Here is a 22,693-nt window from a genome sequence, read left to right as displayed (position 1 = left end):
GGAGCTGGCTATTTTTTCCCTTTTGACATTTGCTGATACGTACCATGTCATTGGAAGAGAGAAAAAGTAAGTGCGTTTTGCATAAATGATTTGATGACACTTCTGGCGATGCAGATCGAGTTCTTCCATGATTATCCCCCTTGCGCCAGGATTTGGTTTAGATTAGGGCTGTGTCCACCTCTAGCAGGGTATGGTGCTGAAGTATTTTGGCCACTCTAATAGCCAGCTTTCCCGAAGTATTCCTGGGTTTTGGGACTTCGCAGAGCTATGGAATCATGCCACAAAAGCTGCACAACCTCCCAGGGGCTTAGTGTTGTTTAGATGCTTAGGATGGGATGGGTAACGGAAGCACAGAGAGGCCTGGCAAGGTGCCTGAGGTTACCCAGCCAGCCAGTATGGTGGCTCTCTTTCCAGAGCCTTGCTTTTCCCCAGTTACTGTCTGCTGGGGAGAGTCTCGGATAGTGGAGTTGTGTGTCCCTGGGAGGGGTCTTCTATCTCTTTTTTTTCTTCTAAAAATGGTATCTTATATTGGTCTGTATTTTTCAGTCCACAATGAACTGTAAAATGCAAGATTTTATGTGACTGCCACAATGTTCTTTAAAGGCTAGCTTCGTCTCCATTTTGTGAGACAGTGGAATCACAGAGTCACAGTTATTTTACCTCTTTGGTCCATTTTTAATTAAACTTACTGGGTAGGTAACAAATAAATGCAGCCTGAAATTCAGACAGTGCAGGAGAAGAGCTGTCTGGAGTAACCTTGTTTGTCTACTCATTCTCTATCTATCTCATAGCTCAGGAGAAGGAGGGCCCAGGTGTGTCCAATAAATTGCCCAAGATCACACACAGGTGCTGACTTGAGACTCACGATTCAACTCATGGAGGAATTCGATCCCAAAGCTCTTCCTGCCCACAAGACTCCTCAGTGTTTTTTTCCTCAGGTCTCTAGGAGGACTCCGCATTTCACAGAGATGTAAGAATGACACTATTCTGTTCTCTCCTCTTAAGGAAAAGGCTAATTTTCCCTTTTGATTCCTCTAGTGGCAGCTTGCACATTTGGGGTGTTGATGCCTATTGGGGTTCAGTAGAGGTGGTGAGAGAAGATTGGCCAGATGAACCATACTGGGGCCAGCATTGTGGCACAGTGAGATAAGCCACCATTTGTGACTGTGGCATCCCATATGGGAGTGCCTGTTTGAGTCCTGGCTACTCTTTCTGATCCATCTCCCTAGGGATAATGGCCCAAGAGCTTCCATCCCTGCCACCCATGTGAGAGACTGGGATGGAGTTTCCTGGCTTCAGCTTGGTTCAGACCTGGCTGTCACAGCCACTGGGGGAATGAGGCAGCAGATGGAAGACCCCTCGCCCCCTCGCCCCCTCCCTCCCTCGTGTGTCTGTGTGTCTGTGTGTCTGTATGTCTTCCCCTTTCTCAGGTGCTCTGCCTTTTAAGTAAATAAATCCTTTTCTTTTTCCCAAAAGAGTTGCCCTATGTTATGTAGAGAAATAAGTTGCAACTTTCAAAACATTAGATATTTGACTAACCCAAGTAAGACTTGATGATGAAAACCAGTGCTTGAAGCTAGTTCTGCTGGTGCCAGTTTTATGGTTTCCCCATTCATTCTGTCATTCTTTGTTCCACCCAATGGAGCTTTTGATAGTTCTTTAAAAATATTTATTTTACTTATTTGAAAGGCAGAGTTGCAGAGGGAGATAGAGAAGGAGAGATAGAGATCATCCATCACTCCCCAGATGGCTTAAACAGTGGGGGTTGGGCCAGGCTGAAGCCAGGATCCAGAAGTTTCATCCGGGTCTCCCATGTGGGTTCAGAGGTCCAAGCACTTCTGCTGCTTTCCCATGTGCACTAGCAGGGAGCTGGATGGGAAGCGGAGTAGCCAGGACTTGAACCAATGCTCATAAGGATGCTGGCGTTGCAGGGTGGCAGCTTAACCTGTTAGGCTACAACACCAGCCCCACTTTTGATAGCTTTAAAACCTGAAGTTCATGTTGAAGAATTGTGAAGATGAAATGAAATTACCCAGAACAGGTGCTGGCTCCTCAGTCAGATCAGATTGTGTTAGAAGTAGGTTTTTCTTCTATTTTGGTGAAATGTGCTTTATAGCTTTCTCTTTTTCAGGCTTCCCATTATGAACACTCCATGATCCAAGACAATGCACTGCTTTTTATTCACATCTTCCTTATTGTGGAATTAGGTTCTTGGATGACTCGGGTTGAGGTGACCTGTCAAATTAACATCACTGCCTCGTTGGCCTAAGTAGATCCCTATTAAGTTCCCCATTAATCACCTTCCCTGTTGTGATATCCCTGCCCTTCGGAATTTCATTTGAAGCACTGACCACAGTTGGTGCTGCCATATTTAGCTTCTATTTGCTTGAGGTTACCTATCTCCTGTATTCTGTTCTAAGCTCTAGGTTGCGTGAGAATGTATTTATTCGGGGTTTATCTAGCACTTAGCACAGTGCCTGACACATAGTTGGTTCCAAAGATTCCAGTGGAATTAATAGTTTTTAACCAATGAATTGACAGCATTATTAGCTTTCAGTGTTTGTCAGTTGGTTCACTTCTGGGTTTCTCTGATCAGCTGCTTTAACTTCCATTCATAAGCAGGACAGGATATGAGGAAAGAACATTTTATCATGTCCTAGTACTGGAGGTGGGAGTCCTGTAGTATTTCCTTTGAGAATGGAATTAGCTGTTGACAGGGGGCAGGGTGGTTCTAAAATATTCAGCTGGTTATGAACTACTGGGAAACACAACAGCCCCTGTAAATCCCAGGCACTGATATTTTAATCACAATTTATTACATCAAAACACTTGTATTACAATGAACTAATTAACCATTATCATGGACCTTATTTGTCATGGCTTTATTTTGAAAAATTACTTCCTTTCTTCTGATGGGCCAGAAAGTCCTGTGTGATCATGACGATCCTCTTTCTGGAGATAATTTCTTGGCAGAGCTTAATTTTTGCCTGGAGGCTTTTCATTCCAAGATGAACCAGACCAGACCCTTCTTAATATGTTTGTGCTGGAACCACTGGGAAGTGTTTATGGTTAATGTTTCCTGTAGTCACACTTTATTCCCTAAGCACCTTAATAAGAAGACTGGAAAATATTTGCAAAGTTGATTTAATAATTTCTATCCTTGTTTGGCCTATGATGTCAGCTGCTTTCCAGAAGCAGCCATGTCTGCAACCCCTGGAGATGCCTGGTGTGATACAGGACCTATTATGGGCTGCTTGTTCTAGCCTTCTTGAATAAGTGCTGTAGCTCTAGTATTCTGAGAATGTCATTAAACCTATTTAGCTTTAGGCTCAACATAATTACATTTATGCAATGACAAATAATGTATTTTTTTCTTAAAAAAATGTAACCATCATTTTTAAGAGCCTGTTTAGAGATCTAGTTAGAGTCGTCAAACAAGGACATGCCTCTTTCCAATAGACTTTGTTTTATATGAGAGATTCAAGAGAAACAATTCCTTAGATGTACCTTGTTGGGCTTTATCAAGTAAAATTTTGACTTGGGCTGACATAGCTAGAAGTGACTTGGAAACATATCTCTGAATTCTTATTTCATCCTCTGGTGGCTCTATTTCTTTATTTGGAGAGGATTTTTACTTGAAGGCCAACTCAAAGAACAAAGGCCCTTGAAAAGTCATTCACAGTGTAATGTTGGCACGCAATAAGGGAGACTACACAGAGCCTCAGTTTGCTCTGTGTTTGCCCTGTTCACTTTGGACTTCTAGAACCCAGCTCAAGAGGGCACAGTGGGAGGGAGCTTATTTTAATGGACGGAAGAGGTGGATCCTGGGGCAGTCAGCTGCTTGCAGTGGAGTTGTGATAAAACGTGTTAAGCTGCCACCTATACCCCATGTCAGGGTGCTGCTGAGTTGCAGCTCCTACGCTTTTGATCCAACTTCCTGCTAATGCATCGGGAGGTAGTGGATGGTAGCCCAGGCATCTGGATTCCTGCCACCCAGATGGGAGACCTGAATGGGTTCTAAGTTTCTGACTTGGACTTGGTCCAGGCTCAGCTGTTGAAAATATTTGGGTTGTAGTGTGAACCAGCAGATGAAGATCTCTCTGCCTTTCCCTGTCACTCTTCTAAATTATAAGTTAAATAAATAAATCTCTAACTAAAGGAATACCCTCAGGCAACAACACCCCTTCTCCCTCTGATGTGACCTCCATCTCGGCTTTCTTCCTTTCATTTGCTGTGTTTTTCTTTTTAACAAAAAAATTTTATTTACTTGAAAGAGTTACACAGAGAAGGAGAGGCAGAGAGAGGTCTTCTATCCGCTGGTTCAATCCCCAGTTGGCTGCAACAGCCAGAGCTGGGCCAATCCAAAGCCAGGAGCTTCCTCCAGGTCTCCCATGTGGGTGTAGGGGCCCAAGGACTTGGGTCATCTTCTGCTGCTTTCCCAGGCCATAGCAGAGAGATGTATCAGAACAGCTGGATCTCAAACTGGCGCCCATATGGGATAGTGGCCCTGTAGATGGTGGCTTTACCCACTTACGCCACAGCGCTGGCCCCTGCTGTGTTTTTCTTCACAGCTATTTCTACTCAGTCATATGTAATAGTCAACTCCACCTCCAATGGCTTACTCACTTGGTCTCAGCATTTTTAGTTCAAATTTCCAAAAGTCTGTTTGGTCTGGCTTTGATCAGATGTCCTTCCTTGTGCAGTAAATGCTAGGTAGTACTAATACGGCTGCTTTGGCTTGCTTCTATGTAGGCCTGGGACGGAGATGGATTCATTGTGAAGTGTTTGAGCACAGAGGCAAAGATAATCATAACTAGTTTTTCTATTTTTTTTTTATTTGACAGAGTTAGAGTATTTTTTTCTTTTAAAGTGCGTTGTCCTTGATCCTCTTAGTAGTATCTGGCCTTTGATGATTAGCAGTTGAATAGAGTACTACAGATTACAAGAACTGTTCACCTGTAAAATCTCATTTAATCCTCACATCATTGCTATGGAATGTGTGGAATGTATATCCTTACCCTGATTTGGTAGATGAGGAAATAGGCCCAGATTTGTGTGAATCTCTCGGGGCAACACCACCATGGAAGGGTTCAGAGGTGGGGTTCAAGTTCTCTCATAACTTTGCAGCTCCATAGACGTCTATGGCCTGGATTTATATTCATATACATGCATTCAGCCAGGTAGGTCACTACATGTGGCTTTTTGAATCTCAAGCTAATTTTAGGTAATTTTGAGCAAAGAGACATTAGAAGTGGAACTCACAATCAACTGGATGAGTTCCAGGCACTGTTCTGATGTGCCAGCAGTCCATTTTGATTGCCTGAGCCTTACTGAGGATTAAATATTGCTGTTGATTAGGTTTTGTATTTTTTTCCATTTTTGAATTTTCATTTTATCAACCTGATGATCTTTATAAGTGCTATTTTATTTTTCAACTTAATATTTTTTGAGATAATATTTTAAATTTGCATTACAATTGAAGGCCTTATTCTGTTAAAGAGATCAACAAATAAAAAGTAAATATCAAGACTTTTAATTCTGTAATTTTTAGCACTACCTCAGATAGTGCTCTAATATGAATGTATACTGAAAAGCTAATACCTGCTTCTCACATAAATTCTTTGTACTAGTTTAAAAGACATTGTAAAAATAGGGTTTCTAATTTTTCACAATAGATAGAAGACAAATAGTAAGGTATATTAAAGGAGAGGTTGGTGTATTATCAACTTGAAGCCATTGACTTTCAAATTTCAGCCCTTTTTCATCTTGTTTTTTCTGCTGAGCATTAACTCTAAGTCAAGACTTCTCTTACTTTAAGATTCATCCCCCTTCAATTTTTACTTCCTCAGGGAAGTCTCCCTGGTTCTCGCTGCCAAACTGGTTTCTTTCTGGTATCAATTTTCATAGATAACACTTACCCATAGAACAAATAGTTGACTGCATTCAGAATAGAATTTTGACTGGTAGTTGGATGTTTCTGTTTCAGGATCCCCAACTACTTTATCAGATCTTTGTGAATAATGGATACATTTATTATCTTTGTGCCCACCATAACAACTTAGAATGACATGTTTTCTCATTGAATACAACTTGAGGATCAGTTAATGTTTTAGATGCTACAAATTTAAAGATGAGTTGATCTCAGAAGTCAGGGGGAGGAGGACACGTAGCTTAGGCAGAGAACACCTTAATAGTGTATCTCTTCAAGCAAATACAGATTTGTCGATTTTTCATTTCTTTTAATTCAGATAGAACTTTTTTAACTGTAACATTAAATTATGATTAGTTCGTGATTAGAAAAATCATTACTGAGGTTTTCAGTGTAAAATGAAAATGAATTATGTAAATTGAGAAGTAATGTTCCTCATTATTTACATTTTTAATTTACCTTAAGTGAATTCCCAGAATCTTCCCCAATCCAGTCCAGCCTACTTTTACTGCAATTTCCCAACTGTTCCTGCAAATATTAATTCTACTTGGTCACCAGCCTATGCACATACATGTATAATTACACATATGACACACAGGGCAGCTTTCTTAGGCCTAATATTTCTTTGTATAAAATATCAGTAATATTGTCATCCCAAAATTTCATTTCCTCAAGGACAATTTTTCCAGTTTGTCAGAAATCTTTGAAAGAATCATCCTCCATTGAATTAAGAGACTATGAATATCTAAAGCCAGGAAATCATTGACAGCATCCTAGGCCAGGGGTAAAATCATTTTCCTTGCGTTGTAATGAATAATTGATTTTGCTTAAGAAAGTTCTTTTCTTCTGCAGAAAGATCTCTCTCCTATTTGCTCAGTGTGAAAATAACCCCTGGCATATACAACATGACACTTTCTCACTTGGTGGTACCTTGACATTTAAGACCGGTAGGATTTTTTTCACTAATTGGATGAATATTTCCTTTCAGAATTCTGTATTCTTTAGTTTAAAAAAGTGTTCCAAGGAGTGTTTGTATGGGTTGGTGCAGAAGGCAAGCACAGTTCCAGATGTGAATGACTTGATTTTCAACGACTGCACTAAGACGATTGGTACAAAACAACCTTGCTCAGTTCTGCTCTTACGCGTGGTTGTTGTTCTATTTACTTCCCTGCCTCTTGGGAGATAAAGATAAGCTTTTTCTACACAGGACAGGGCACAGCCTGCTGTTGCTTTGTTATATGTGTTTTAATTGTTGGAAAGTCCTTGGAAACCTCTGACATGTATCTCTTGTGTATGAAAGGTGATTTCCTTGCGTGTTGCCCAGGGTGAGGCAGGAGAGCGCTCCCTGGGCTCTGCAGAGCTGCCAGTGTCCCCAGAGCGTGCGTAAAGCTTGGATGTGCACTTGTGTCTTGGTTCAGTGGGCCTCTGCCCAAGATTTCTTTACAGGGAGTTTCAGCCCTTCACACGTTCTAGAAATTCTGTTCGTGTCTCTTTAGAAAGAAAAATGTTGTGTAGACTACTCAAATTGCAGGGTCTCCCGCAACTTAAAAGCAAAGCTCATCACTGTTTACTGCTCCCCCACCTTTCACACAACTAGCAGAATGTTACAAAATGGGGGGGGGCATGTCTGGTACTGGGGACCGGGCCCCTCATTCATTGTTCTGCCAGGTGTACATGTCGTGTCTCTGCATGAATGTGTGCCTAAAAGGCTAGGGATCACTTGCAGTCATTGTACATGCTTTAAAAATACTGAAACACATTTGTATAAAATAACACCTGTATTAAAGATACTTTCAATACACTGCATTAAAGGTTTATTTTGTCTCTAACTGCTAATAGCTGATAGTATGCAACACTGAAATGGAACCTTACTCGGAGAAGAGAGCACAGGTGTGTTACTAATGCTCTCGCATCACAACAGTTGCCTCCCCGTCTCGTGGAATTCACAGGAGGAATGATGACTTTGAAGCTGGGTTTTCTGTTCTTTAGTCTAATTCCTTTTCTTGCCACATTTTCTTTTCAATTCCCCCAAGGAGAAAAGCTACAGTCACAAAAACCAAATGCCTATCCCAGACATGTTCCCCTTTGGGCAACATTGTCTTGCTGACAAATTGAGAGCAGAAAGGAGAAAATGCAAAGTTGGAACAATTATGATCATTTCTGTTTGAACTAATATCACTTCATGGGTATGCTTAATTTCTCTCCAAAAAGTTCAAGTGGTATCGCGAGCACGCAACAACATGAGGGACAGAGATCTGAACTATAAAAATCAAAAGAAACCGACTGTTGGGTCCGAGGAATGTTTTCTCTCTTTTGAAGAAAATCCTTTCCCTCAGTAGAAGCCCCTCTCACACTTTCTTTGTAGAGCAGAGGTGATTGGCTGTGCAGGCAGAAGCCAGCTGGTGGCCCAAAGAACATCTCGAGGGGCGGAGGACATTCAGAGAAACCTTTTGCCCTTCAAAATCTTCAGTCTAGATTTGAAGGTGCTATGTGCCTACCTCTTGATCTTTGTGATAACCTTGACGAATGCAATGATTTTCTAAGGGAGGGTTTGATTTTTGGAAAATAGCAAATTATTTGATACTAAAGTAGTACTCTCACCAAGGAATAGGGTGTCTAGTTAAAAACAAAAATATTATCATAAAGTAATGATAACATTGTCTTGTAGAATTCATGAAGTGTCTTACCATAGCTGCAAAAACAAGTGTTCCAATAGTAGATAGAAGATGACTGTAGTGGAGTGCGCACAATGCTTCAGGTGGGGTTGCTTTGATAGGAAATAGGATACTGTTGACTATGAAAGATTCTGTTTTGTATATTGTCTTACATATAATTTTGTATACCTAGTTTCAATCCTACAAACAATCCTTGATGGAACTTTTGTGAGCCCAGTTTTATAAAACTAACCTAAGAATAAGTAATGATTCATTACTTATAAACTTGGATTGATTGAAACAATATATTTCTATCCAGCACTTATTGTTAATAGCTTATTCTGCGGCAATGATATTCTGTCATACAGAATGTTGCTGTAAAACCATACTATTGTCATTTTGATGTTTTTTGAAGTGTACAATTATAGCCTCTTCCCCAATCTTTCAGTAACATGTCAAAATGAATTCCATGAGAGAACAAACTTGCTATCTTGACTCATGAATCTGAAATCTGAGTTGATAATAATAATAAAAAAATCATCTAATTTTGTCACTCCTGGTCATATGGCACTGAGCAAGTTTCTTAACTCCTGTTAACAGAAAAAGAGGACAATACTATTTCATGCCTTAAAAAGCTGTTTAAATACTAAATGGATTTACATATGTGAAATGATTTGATCATTGGGTACATAATAGGACTCAAACTATCAGCTATTTTTATAGTTTAGGTACATAGATAATAGATAGGTAGAAATAGAGAAGGATCTTTCATTCATTCTTATTCTCCCTCCCCCAGCCTCGTTATTTGTCCCCAGTAAGTCTTTATTTTGAATATTTCCTGTGCTTGGAGACAAGAGGAATGTTCAGGCTAACCCATACCTCTCAGACTGTGCACACTGAAATGTTTAAGGGCAAAGTACTTTAGGGTAGCAAACAGTAGTGCTGTTTGCTGCTCTAATTATGGTTCTTTTAGCTGTCTGTTGCCTAGGAGATCACTGGCAAAATCCCAGCAATAAATAGCACCATTTTATCCTATAAAGCAAGAGCTGCAACTGATACAGTGACAATCATAAGATACTTCCTGGGGAAGCATCCTCAAGATATCAAAAGGATTTCTCTGTCCATAACTCGTTTTACTGTCAACATCTGCTCTTCAGTAAACTGGAGAGAAATTATCTATTAACTCACCATAAAGGAAATACTCCACTTCTGCATCCGGTTTATTTATACTGTGAAAGTTTATACATGGGGGAAGGGAACTTCTGTTTCCAAACCTTATTAAAGGCCACATGGTTATATTTGTCCTTTTTTTGTATCACATAATCTACTTTAAGTCAAAGTTAATTAGTAGAGATGTGAGGAGATAAGTGTGCTTCATGATTAGAGAGATTTAAACCTTTGCTTTCCCTTTTGCAGGTAAGTGAACGTGGCGTCGAACAGTACTTATTATGCTGCCTGTCTCACTTTGACTCATGTTGCCATTATATGGACTAAAAATAGGCCTGGAAAATACTGACATGCAGGTCCTGTGGATCCTGTCGGAGTGTGTGTTGTAAGAGATGGTAAGTGTTTGTTTTTCCTTTTAACCATACTTCGTGATGTCAACTTGGGGACCCATCTACTCATCCCTCTCCTCATCTCCCAAAGTGACTCTGTTGATTTAGTAAGCAACTCTGGTTGGCACAACTCAAAGAATGAAAACTGGGATGCGTTTTGCAGGCCTGTTGAATGTGGTTTTGGAGGGTCATTTTTACCAAGAGCCTGATGTCATTTGGCATTGTTGGTGCCTTAAATGCATTGGCATCACTGATCATAACATGTCACATTTGGCCAGTTTGGAATGAAATTTAGAATCTTGCTATACCATCGTGATGTAATTGTCACAAAGTGGTCTTTATAGCTTGAAGAAAATGCTTTTGTTGAAAGAGAATGGTCTGATGTCCCACCCAAAGTAAAACATTCTAAATTGGCAGTTTCATAAGGACTAGAGTATTATTAGAACTCTTTTGAACTCAGTTCTAAATCAAAGAAGTGTAATTTAAGTTTCGTTTTTAAATATTTGAAGACTGTATTTACTGTGTAGATGTTCAAATATTAGATCTATATTTAGAAGGGAATCTAAAAGCATTTTAAGTTAAATAGGAATGTGAATTCCTATTCAATTCATTTTTGAAAAGATACACTGTTGTTGTAAAGGCTTTTTAAAATTGTAAGTAGGTTTTAAAATATTGTAAAACTGTTATAGCTGAAACTTCTAAGTATTTCCATTGTTAATTCTCTGGGAATTGAAAAAGTATAGCGACATGTGCTTTTTTAAAATTTGGAGTTCAGTTTACTAGTTGGCTATTCAAGTAGAAAATAATCATTTTTATTCTGAATGATGAAAAATTAAGATTTAAGTGTAAATTCTTCATAGGATTTGTGTTGCTCTTCATTTATTGTTATTGCTATTGGAAAACACATTGCATAAAGGTATTTGTTGAAAGAAGCTTAAGTGTATTTTCAGGATGACATACTTAGAATTTGCCAAGATTCCTTGGTTTCTTGTTTATACATTCATCTTGCATGAAGATACAGCTGTGTCGTCATTACCTTTACAAATTTTCCTCCTGAGAGGCTCAAAGTTAAAAGTATTCCAAATGTTACCCTATTGCATTTAGATTTTTTCAAAGAGAATATATTCAGATGACATGCGTTTTTAAAATTTTAATCAATATTTTCTTAGGGTAAGTTGATCTTATTTCAATAGAAAACAAATATCCTCCATGAAGGACCAAGTTTCCTACATTTCTGACCTTTTCAAACAACCTATTTCTGAATGCTGGGATGCGTGGTATGAATAAGCCATGTTTCATAAGAGTGGCTATTTTCTTAAAGAACTGTTACTTTCATATTTCACAAATGGGGAAAACGGAGTAGAAATAATTCCCACTAATTGTCATGTGACTACTCCTGCTAATGCTGTGGGGTGGGGGGATGCGCATAGAATAGAATTTTCAAGATGAGACCCTGAACCTCAGGCCTGTGAAACCTTTAGTTCGTTTCGTCTTCTGGACTCTTATGTCTTGTATGTTGTAGGCTTTGGTACAGGTTTATTCCTGAGAAGTAAAAATCTCGGTCACCATTTTGTTCTGACGCAATGAAGGATCATATTATCAATTCCTAATATAATGGGTTTTGCTAGGACGTTCCTGGTCACACAGTGTTTAATTCTGAGTAGAAGCAAGGTGATGTCTGTATCTCTGAGCTGTTGAAATCCAGAGCCTTTGGCCTTTTGAAATACCTGAGATTTTTTTTTAGAATGGTCTAAAACACTTTAAAATAGCTTAAAATACTTGGTGGATTGTATTTGTTTGAGAAATATATAGTTCATGTCCCATTGTCTTTTTCAGTTCTAGAGAATGAGATGCCCAATCCGTAGCTTTCTCTTTAGCAGAAGTTCAGAAATAGCTAGAGCTGTTCCTCTTGTTTTCCATAGGTCCTTTGGACTTTCCCTGAGTGACTTTTGGATTGCAGTGGGTGTAGGTTGCACAGCCCTTTAAAGGATGCTGGCAGTGACTGAACCACTTCCCTAGAAGGGACTGAATCCTTTGGTAGCACTTAGCACATTAAAATAATGTGACTGGATGGGTAGGAAATAATTGTATTTGCATATTTTCCTGCATCAGTGAGCATTCTCATCAGTTTTATTGTTAAAGTTTGAAAAAAGTGCAGTAATGCTGTTTGTGCTTTTCTGAGGGGGATAATTTGGAGGGTTTACTTTGAGTCAGAATAGGTGATTGGGTGAGGAAACTGGATGCAGATGAGTGTGGATGAAGATTGTTTTGCGGACTGTTGGACAAGTTTGAACCTACCCCATGCAGTGGTATTCAGTTTTTCACTGTGTAAGCCATGACAGATTACATGATCTGTTTGGAATGGTAACATATTTCTGTTTGAAGTCTTCTAAAATCAAAAGAAGAGCTTTTTTTTCCTAAACATTTGTAACCTCAGAATTTTCTAAAATAAGTACTGGAAATTTGGAGGTTCAAAAGAAACTGGAATATTGTGAATTGGAATGGGGAGAAGACTGGGGCTTGGGATGTTCACACTCCCCTGGGTCCCGCCTCTGCCTAAAGGATTTCATATTGTAAGGAACTAAATATGTTGTGTGTGAAATTTCTTTGTAAAGGTTGATTTAATATAACTCAGAATTGTGACAAAGAAGAATCCTGTTGCATTTCCCCATGAAAAATAGTCTCTTGTAATATCCCAAGATGAAGAATAGCCAATGCTTAATTTGAACAAAAATCTAGCCTTCAAGAATTAAAATATTAAAGACCGCATACATCTTGGTGGCTGAAATAGGAAGAGATTAATGTTTAACATAAAAATTTAAGCAAACTGTATCAATGCATTCGTACACAAGTAAATGTTTTTAAAACTTAAAATGTAATTTTTATTTATCTTTTGTACTATCATTTTCCAAGATAATGCATTTTATAATTCATGTTGATTACAACCACTTGCATACTAGGCTTTTGTACTTTGAGAATTCTCAATCCTGCATCTTTAAATAAAACTTAATAAAAAAATTCATCACACACAAAAGTAAGGGGAATGACCTAATAAATCACATCATTCAAGATTTGACGAATTATCAACATTTCGCTATAATTGCTGTTTTTCTGGGGGAAGGAGCTGATGGAGTATTTTAAAATTTTAGACTTGTCATTTGCTTCTAAATGCATCAATATGCATGTCTAAAAAGGAACATTTCTTATAAAATTACAATATTATCATGGCTGAAAAATTAATAGCCATCCCTTCCTACTGTCTAATATTTATACCTCCCATATTGGTTCAAAATATTCTCTGGAACTAGTTTGAATCAGAATTCATATCAGTTTCCACTTGTTACACAAGGTTGGGTCTCTCAAGATTTAAAGTTTAGAACAGTTTCCCACTCTTCCCTCCTCTGATTGTTTCTTGACATTGACATTAAAATCTACATTCTGGTATCTGGTTTCATCTGAGTTGTCTCCCTTACTTTTGGTCTACATGAAGCATGGAGAAGCAAAGTTGAATCCAAGGGCTGATTCTATTCAGTTTTAATATTTTCAGTGTGAGTGGCTCATAGATGAGGCTTTACTAGATCTTGATATCACAAACGTTTGTTCAGTAACTAGCCTGATTTTATTTCACTCTTCAAATGAACTTCTTGCTGCCATGTTTAAAAGCAATTGCTTTTCAGAAAGAATAAAAAAAAAAAACTTTTTCCAAACCCTTTAAGTCTGTTAATCAAATCCTTAGGGTAAGTAGTTATCTTCAATTAATTGATGCATGAAAAACCAGAAGCAAACTAGACCTTTTAATCCTTTCATCTTTGACCATGCGAAAAGCAAGCTGCAGCCACCACGTCTGTCATAACCTGCAAATGGCCTGACAGACTGATCATGCTTCCTTCTTACTACCCACACACTGCCCTGGTGTGAGCAGCATCTTCACACTCAGCAGGTTCTTCCTGATTCAGAGCTGCAATTGGGACCTTTGTCCATCAAGGTTTTACTCTCTTCTCTATAGTAAAAGCTTATGGTTGTAGGTTTTGGACAAAATCTAATACATATGACTTTGAATAAAATAGATCACAGGAAAACATGGTGATATGTTGTTGGCTTCCATACCTTGCTGTAGCCATTTAGTTCACCTTTGGTTTTTCTATTTCAATCAAGCATCTCAACTACTGTAGTCTTGGAATTCCCACTGTCAGAATCATTCTCTATGGGCTGTCTAGAAATGGGCATTAAAATGGAATTAAGATATTACATTACTTAAGAAGAGTAATAAATAGGACTCATTCTTCCCTAAACAAGATGGAGGTCTCAATGGGTGCCATCTGAAGCATGTTTTGCCCTGGGATGAGTGCTGTTTGAGGGATTTGCCTGGAGCCCTGGACCCATGGGGAGAAGCACATGGAGACCAGTCCCACTGTGGAAGTGGGAACTTCAGAAGGAGAATGTGGGATCTAATAGGATTGTTGCTTCTGGCTTCCAGTAAGCTGGCTTGTGTTAATGACTAAGACAGGCTCCGGGTTGTGAAGAAGGAAGAGAGGACTAAGAGTGAGATTGAATTCCAGTCATGGAATCTAGCTTGGGGTCGAGTGCACAGATTCCAGATTCCCAGTGGTGGACTAAAATCACTGCTTTTGTAGATGTGAGTTTCTAAAGTTTGCTTTCTGAGAGGCCTCAGTATCTTGATCTATAAAATGATGGTAATAATAGACTTGTAGACTTAGGATGATTTAATGAATCAATTCACATAAAGTTCTGGTACTTAGGAAATGATCAATAAATGTCATTGCTGCTATTTTATTATTGATGGCAACTAATGGTTGTTCCCTTCATTATTAACTTCCTAGCAAATCTGGCTGAGAAGTACACTTATTAGTTGAATCCCTTAATGTTTAGATTCTTTTTTGGCTAAGGATTGTTACTTAATTCGCAAAACTATTCTTCATATGTCAAAGTCATCTAATGATAAACTAAATTTAAAAAGTTTAAAAAACATTTCAACAGAAGTACAATCAACCTGTCGATTATTTATGCATGTCAGTAAAAATGGATATCAATTCTCAACTTTATCTGTAATTACGATCACATGGAAGGCTACATATTTACAAATGCAAAAGTACTTGGTTTTTCTATTTTTCTGTTGAATATACTGATAATTTCAAGAATTTTTGCATCAAACTTTTAATCCCATTTGTCATGAACTTTTTGAAGTACTCCAATATATGATGAACCATTAAAGTTGTATTTATAACAGCTAACCAGGCAACTGTCTTTAATTACAAATACTCTGCCGATTGTCTTTCCTAGATATTATACTTAATCTTTATAACAGTTGAGTAGCTGGTACACCTGGTCTCCTATTTCACAGATGTGGAAACTGAGGCACAAGGTTACACTGCTAGGTCATGGAAAATCCAGAATATAACTTGGGGCTGGCTGGCTCTGGAATTTCAGGCTATCCTGTGTATATACTCCATATTTTAGGACCCTATCAAGGGGCTTATTATTCGCTTCTGTTGGCTGATGTGTTATACCATGTGGGAAGAGTGTAGGCATCTTGTAGTCAGAAAATTTCTAGTATGGTTATAACCACCCTGACTGTTGCTTCAACTTTAGTCCTTTGGTTTCCATCCACTATTTCTGAGACTTCAGACTGCTTTGTCATGTTAGTTATGACTTTCCTAGCTGCTCAAAAGTTCTCCTTACAGTATTTTCTGTTTATCATTTTTATTACACTTGGGACATTCTATAGTTATTTGGGAAAACAATTGCAATATAGCCATAGCCTCTTCTACGTGACTGTCTTTCATTTTTTTTTCTGCCTCATCTTTGGAGCACTTTTTTTTTTCTTTCATTTTCTAAGTGCTATCCCTCATATGAAGAAATATGGTGACAGTTCAGAGGTTTGTGGATAATGCGTTTATGAAAAAAATGCACAGACTTCAAAATTCTTTTGCACCAAAATAAACATATCTTTAAATTCTATTTTTCCGAAACCTTTCAAAGAACCCTCATATGTTCTCCTTTGGCAGCACATGGCTTATCTTTGGAAAGACAAATATACTCCCCTTAAAAAAAGTGAGTTCCCTGTATGCAGTTTGCAATCTACTAGGATGCAAATTAGAATGAGTTTTCAACCCTGAAGTTTTAAACTTTTATTAATATAAACAGAGCAGATTTCAGGTATTGCCTAGGGACAATCCTGAGTTAACTGTACCACCTTCCATTACCACTCCCTCTTTCTTTCCTTTCCCTTTTTTCCTTTAATTTTTGCAAAAATGAAATTTCAATCCACTACATAATCACAGGCTTAATGCACCACTAACCATAATATTCAACAAGTAAAAAGTAGAATCTCTACCCTGTCCTTCCCACTTCCTGTCTGTTCTCAGCCCACTGTCTGCTCCAACCTGTTCCCCCTTGGGTTCTCTTAAAGACAAAAGCTCTCATAAATGTATTGATTTATGCTTGCAGAGAAATCACCTTTTGTCCAAGAATGCTCTTGTCTATAGTTGGCTCTGGTTTTTGATGGTGTCCTTCTCTACCTTTCAATGTCTGATTGGATTATGTGATTGATTGAGACTCTAAAGTCCTAGAAGGCAGAACGCAAGTACTTACAGGGTCTGTTTGCATCTCCCTAGATAACGCTTTGCAAATAGTGACCCGTGCTTAGTAAGAGGATGGCATTCTACAATGAAATGTTTAATTTAAAAGCATAATATTATGTATGTGACAGATTTCAAGGTGGCAACTTTAGTTCTTCAAGGAAAGGTGGTGAAGTCCTTATAGGGTAGTGGCTTTTTTTTTTTTTTTTTTTTTTGACAGAGTGGACAGTGAGAGAGAGAGAGAAAGGTCTTCCTTTGCCGTTGGTTCACCCTCCAATGGCTGCCGTGGCCGGCGCGCTGCAGCCGGCACACCGCGCTGATCCGATGGCAGGAGCCAGGTACTTCTCCTGGTCTCCCATGGGGTGCAGGGCCCAAGCACTTGGGCCATCCTCCACTGCACTCCTGGGCCATAGCAGAGAGCTGGCGGTAGTAGCTCTTAAACTTTGGCGCAGCAAATGCCACCTGGGGTACTTATTAGAATTAAAAATTCCTAGATCCCACCCACAGGAATTCAGATTGAGTAGGGATGCAGCAGGGCCCAAACATGGATATTGAAAACATTGTCCCTGCTGCTTCTGTGCTGTGATCCTTGGCATAGTTACTCTAGGGTTTCTTTCCTTTACCAAAAGTCTATCTTCGAATGTTCTTTCAGGGTGTGTGTCACCACTTACTACTGGGGTAGGTCCTGGAACAAAATCAGCATTTGAAAAGCCTTGAGAACCTTCCTCCACACACTAGGTATCTGAAATCCTTGTGCTGTCTCAGATTCCCAACTCCTTCCATAAATTGGAGTTCTTGGTTTTGCCTTTTTTTTTTTTTTTCAATCATGCTTAGCCTGCCATTTCCTAGAAAAGCCAAAAGATTAACTTGATGTTGAACATGCACAATTGACAGCTGCCCAATATATTGCCCCTTCCCAAAGTTCAGTTTAACAAAACCTAGATCTGTCGTTCTCATGGTAAAGATGTAGTGAGACTCTCTATTAATCTCACTTTATTTTTGTATTACGTGTTATAAATGAAATTCCTGAGGCTTTTCAGAAATGATTTGTGTGGTTTTATTCATGACCCTTTGGAGGGAGAACGTACACTTTTTTCAAGGAACCAGGATTCTGATTAATTTTTATGAATATATGTAGGCTGCTAGAACCTGTGCGGTGGAAACAAGTCTTACTATGTCTTTTCTCCTCTGCGATGTCTTGGAGCATACTATGACAGCAAAGTTGACCATGACAATCAATAAAATGAGCAGCAGTTAAAAGAACTGCCATTTTACTATGCTGTGGTTAAGAATATAATGTGATTACCCTTTTAATTAATCACTTGATAAGTATATATTCAATGAAATCAAACATTCCTAAGGGTTAGTGTGAGGTACTGATGAAATCTTTGTCTTTAACCTGATATATTGATCATCTTGCAAATACTTTTTTTTTTTTTTTTTAATTTATTTGAGAGGTAGAGTTACAGACAGAAAGGTCTTCCTTCTGTTGGTTTACCCCCCAAGTGGCCGCTATGGCCGGAGCTGCGCCAATCCGAAGCCAGGAGCCAGGTGCTTCCTCCTGGTCTCCCACATGGGTGCAGGCGCCCAAGCACTTGGGCCACAGCAGAGAGCTAGACTGGAAGAGGAGCAGCCAGGACTAGAACCCGGCGCCCATATGGGATGCTGGCGCCGCAGGTGGAGGATTAGCCAAGTGAGCCACGGCGCCAGTCCCGCAAGTATGTTTTAATGATCCCCTTGAAATTTGGTGATTTAGTGATGATAGTTATTTGAATGGCAGTCCACCTGATAAAATCAGTTAAGTTGGTTAAAGATAATGGAATTGGATAGAATGTTAAAGAGTTACTGTGTTCCTTGAAAGTTTATTACTGTTCAATTCAAAAGTGAAAAAAGGGACTGGCACTGTGGTATAGTGGGTTAAGCTGCCATCTGCAGTGCTAGCGTCTCATATAGGCACCCATGTGAGTCCTGGCTATTCGACTTCCGGTCCAACTCCCTGCTAATGGACCTGGGAAAGCAATGGGGGATGTCCCAGGTGCTTGGGCCCCTGTTTCCACGTGGAAGACACATAGGAAGCTCCTGGCTTCAGGCTGGCCCAGCCCTGACCATTGCAGCCACTTGGGGAGTGAACCAGCAGAAGGAAGATCTCTTTCTGTCTCTCCTGCTCTAATTCTAACTTTAAAAAAAAAAGTGAAAATGTGCTAGGTACAAATTTGTTGTTTCATGCCGAAGTATTTCCTTTTAAACAGCAATATAACCAGGTTTGATCTAAAGAACTGCACATCACAAAGAATGGTCTGTAAACTACGGGTTTATTTTCTTATAAAACTTTGAGCTATAAAAGTATGAGAGGGTATGAAGAGCAATTTTTCAATCCCTAGGGATGGAGAAAGGAGCTCTGAGGGTGGAGATGTGGAATGGGAAAGAAAAAGGCTTCAGACAAACACCTGGAGGAGAGAGGGGCTGAGGGTCGATGTGATGGATTGTCAGGAGTGTGATGGTGATAATGGATGCTCCCAAAAGGGGAAGACACACTGCAGACAAAAACCTCTAAAATGCCCTCATTTACTAAAAGATGCTGAAATTTCTGTTCCCTGAGATGTTGGGGTAAAACCTGATGGATGATTTTTAGCAACCCTATCTTGCCCTTCTGAGCATGTTGTACTTGGTATTGTACATCCAGATTTCCGCATCATCATTTAGGGCAGCACTTCCCAAACTTACCCAAGTAGCTTACTGAGGTTGTGAAGGAGTCCTGAACATCTGATTTTAAAATAGATGGCTGGAGGGAAAAGGAACTGAACACATCTAGTAGGTAAATATTCAGATGGAAAGTACTAGGCAAAGCACACTTCTCATTGTTCTTTATGAGAACTTTAAAAGCCATATCCAGGAATGCCAAATGGAGTCGGAACAAAAGCTTAAGAAATTGCTCAAGTAATAGAGGGTGAGCTTCCCTCTATTTTGTACTCACTGTGTCAGAAACTTTGAAGAACACGATGTGAATACTACATGGCCTCCTGGGACTTTCTGTGTTGTCTATTGTTGGCTTTGGAGTTAAATATTTTTAAATGCAATTATGTAGATACCAGCATAACTATAATAACTTCCTGACCATGCTGTTAAGAATTTTGAGATTAGATATATATTCATTATAAATTCCTTGGACTGTAGATTTTTTTTCACTACAAGCCTGTGTTATATTCAAAAAGAACACCAAATTATCTCTGTACCAAGTTTTAGAGTACTACTCTTACTCATTTTTCACTATCTAAATTTTGGTAAATTATAAAGGGGCAGAGATGTGGTACAAATGGATGGGAAATAGAAAACCCAGGCCCTATTCCTCCACCTGCCTCTGAACTGCTATCCAGCCAAGCAGTTCAACCTTACTGTGCATGCCTTGTGAATTCCATCTTTGTAAATCAAGATGTTTTAGTATTTTTGTTTTAAATGATTGTATAAGGAATACGAAATGGGAGTTGAACATGTCTCTTATCTTAGACAAGGTACTCCTGCCAATAAAGTAATTAAAGTTTAATAAATTGAACCAGAGTAATAAAAAGAAAAGCTCACATTCATATGGTAGCCTTTTTCAGAAAAGTTAGCAGATGAGATTCTTAAAATAATTTTGGGGAAAAGTAAGCAGATTACATTTCCCCATAGACCGAGTTCTTTGCAGGTTTCTAATTATGAAGAAATAGGAGTTATAAACAAATCAGAATACATTTGGTTTTTTTCTCGCCTTTTTTTTTGTTTTTGTTTTTGTTTTTTTGTTTTTTGTTTTTTTTGACAGGCAGAGTGGACAGTGAGAGAGAGAGAGAGACAGAGAGAAAGGTCTTCCTTTTGCCGTTGGTTCACCCTCCAATGGCCGCCGCAGCCAGCGCGATGCGGCCGGCGCACCGCGCTGATCCGATGGCAGGAGCCAGGAGCCAGGTGCTTTTCCTGGTCTCCCATGGGGTGCAGGGCCCAAGCACCTGGGCCATCCTCCACTGCACTCCCGGGCCACAGCAGAGGGCTGGCCTGGAAGAGGGGCAACCGGGACAGAATCCGGCGCCCCGACCGGGACTAGAACCCGGTGTGCTGGCGCCGCTAGGCAGAGGATTAGCCTAGTGAGCCGCGGCGCCGGCCTCTCGCCTTGTTTTAACAATGCTTTATTTTGAGCTTCTCTCTAGCTGTGTGGAAGCAACCAAATTGCTCAAAACACAAGAAAGGACTTCATTCACAGTTCTGCCTTTGTAAGTTTTATGAGTCTTTTTTTTTTTTTTTTTTTGACAGGCAGAGTGGACAGTGAGAGAGACACACAGAGAGAAAGGTCTTCCTTTGCCGTTGGTTCACCCTCCAATGGCCGCCACGGCTGGCGCACTGCAGCCGGCACACCGCGCTGATCCGATGGCAGGAACCAGGTGCTTCCTCCTGGCCTCCCATGGGGTGCAGGGCCCAAGCACTTGGGCCATCCTCCACTGCACTCCCTGGCCACAGCAGAGAGCTGGCCTGGAAGAGGGGCAACCGGGACAGAATCCGGCGCCCTGACCGGGACTAGAACCCGGTGTGCTGGCGCCGCAAGGCGGAGGATTAGCCTAGTGAGCCGAGTCGCCGGCCTATATTGGTTTAATACACAGAGAGGTAGAAGGAATTTTTTTCCTATGTCCTAACACTTGTTTGAATTAGTAAATACTACTGGAATTTTGGTTACTCAGGGAGACTTTGGGCTCAGTAGGTGACTAAAGAGTACAATAAGTAGAGTTATGTGTTGAACCTTGGTGATGTCTCAATTGGCCCCTCCCCAAATAATAAATTGCCCATTAGCACTAGCAAGATTCACTTTTGTATGTATTAATCCATTCATTCCACATTGAGTTCCCTTCCGTGCCAGCCACTATGTTGACCATGGTAATGTAAATTAGAAGTTGGAAATTTTGTCATTTCTGAATTTGAAAACAAGGGGAAGAAAAAATGAAATATGTAAACACCAAGGATTTGTCTTTAATTTAAATTACATCAGCTATAAGAATATATATTAAATGCCTTTTGAGAGGGAGACTTACAAAGTCAAGTTAATTATTGATGACAAGCCTTTGGGAGTCTTCTAAAGAATTCACAACTCGCCCTCTGTACTTACAGCTTGATGTCTTTTCATTTTCTTTGCCTTACTTCATATTGTAATTTTATAGTTGCGCAATTATTTTCTCCTTCCCTTCCTCTACTTCTGAAGTTGGGATTCGCAGTACAATTATAGAAAATTCCTCTCTTAAGTATTAAAAGTTATTTTGAATGCTTTTCATCATACTTAATGAAAAGGCAGTTGTCACATCATTATTTGGTCATGAATCTCATTGTTTGCTTTTTTTTTTTTCTTTGCTTGAGCCCTTGTTGCACAATTAACTAATTTAGCACCATACCACAAATCTGCAAGTAGCTAGTGTGAGTCATAAGCGCTGTCTTATTTCAGGGAGAATTTAACAAGAGGACAAATGGAGAATATTCTAGAAATGTGCTTCTCAAACTGTAATGCATCTACTCAGCACTTAGGGGTCTTGTCAGTATGCAGATTCTGATGAAGTAGGTCTGTGTGGAGCCCAAGAAGTTGCTTTTTGACAGACTCCTAGGTGGTGCCAGTGCTGTTGGCATGGACCACATTTTGAGGAGTAAAGGTCTAGAACTGTAGCATGAACTGTAGCATGATCTCAGTACGCTTTTAGAGGACATTGATCTTGTGATGTCAGTCTGGATTTATAAAACTTTGGAAAGAACTTAAAATTGCCACACCAGTCTGGACTACAAAATAATTGTCAATTTGCTGTTGATGTGAACTCTTTGCTGCTTAGTTGATATTTCCTGCAAGACATGGTGACTTCTCTCTTTTACAAAAGAGTGGGGAAATGGTGAATGATGATTTAAATGTTTCTTCTTGCCTTCTGCTATTAATCTGCTCATTATTTATATTAGGCTATA

The 22,693-nt window shown here is 39.5% G+C and overlaps 1 long non-coding RNA gene across 1 annotated transcript in view; it reads left to right on the top strand.

Annotated features, from left to right (window-relative positions):
* The window catches only part of LOC138845366 (uncharacterized), a 232,377-nt gene extending 222,245 nt beyond the window's left edge, over positions 1-10,132 (top strand). The window contains exon 3 of the long non-coding RNA XR_011382401.1: positions 10,000-10,132. This is a non-coding gene — a long non-coding RNA (uncharacterized lncRNA). The remainder of the gene's footprint in view (positions 1-9,999) is intronic.
* Positions 10,133-22,693: the final 12,561 nt, after the last annotated feature.

This window comes from Oryctolagus cuniculus, chromosome 15, assembly GCF_964237555.1.
Source record: "Oryctolagus cuniculus chromosome 15, mOryCun1.1, whole genome shotgun sequence".
Classification (NCBI taxonomy): domain Eukaryota; kingdom Metazoa; phylum Chordata; class Mammalia; order Lagomorpha; family Leporidae; genus Oryctolagus; species Oryctolagus cuniculus.
Note: the sequence above shows the minus strand (reverse complement) of the source record. Positions and strands in the feature narration are given on the sequence as shown.